General features: G+C 30.8%; 1 protein-coding gene across 1 annotated transcript in view; it reads right to left on the minus strand.

Moving 5' to 3' along the window:
* The window catches only part of LOC119587668 (uncharacterized protein DDB_G0271670-like), a 50,430-nt gene that overhangs the window by 1,110 nt on the left and 48,696 nt on the right, over positions 1 to 624 (minus strand). The gene's annotated exons all lie outside the window — the stretch shown is intronic.

A 624-nucleotide genomic window follows, 5' to 3' on the forward strand; every position in this document is an offset into this window, starting at 1 on the left:
CTGTGTGTTTCAGTGTGATTTTAGATACAAATGTGAAGCAATTTTGTATGATGTTCTTGCTTGAAGTTCTGGAATATGCCTTAGAGGTGTTACACTACAAGAATATATTGAGTTTAAGCTACAGGTATAAGTTGAACTTGAGCTAACTGCTTTTAACACAATGTGATAATCAATGCTGTTTGAACCTAAAAATTATGTGAAAAACAAGTAATTAAGAAGCTTTAAACAATAAAGCAGTTTCATGTGTTATTAGGTTTGTTACATGTAATATAAAGTACCATCATATCCATGCGACGTCAATAAATGTGCAATAGCTTATATTTACAGTATATGCAGTGTATGTATTGTACTGCCAGAATTACTAGAAGCTAAATGTCTAAAACTAACTAAACTTGAGATACTGGAATTACTGGGGCTAATGGAGCCTGGAGGTAAAAGAAAAATAATGATAGTTATTCACTTCATGCTAAAGCATTAGATGCAATAAACCACTTAAACATTAATTACTGTGCTTTAATAAGTATTTAATTAAATTATTTGATTCTGTGAGGATCCAGAATAAGTACTGATAAATATGAATACTGATGGCACTATGCAAAAATTTAAGACCTGAAATTGTTGGGA

Source organism: Penaeus monodon, chromosome 23 (genome assembly GCF_015228065.2).
Source record: "Penaeus monodon isolate SGIC_2016 chromosome 23, NSTDA_Pmon_1, whole genome shotgun sequence".
Lineage (NCBI taxonomy): Eukaryota > Metazoa > Arthropoda > Malacostraca > Decapoda > Penaeidae > Penaeus > Penaeus monodon.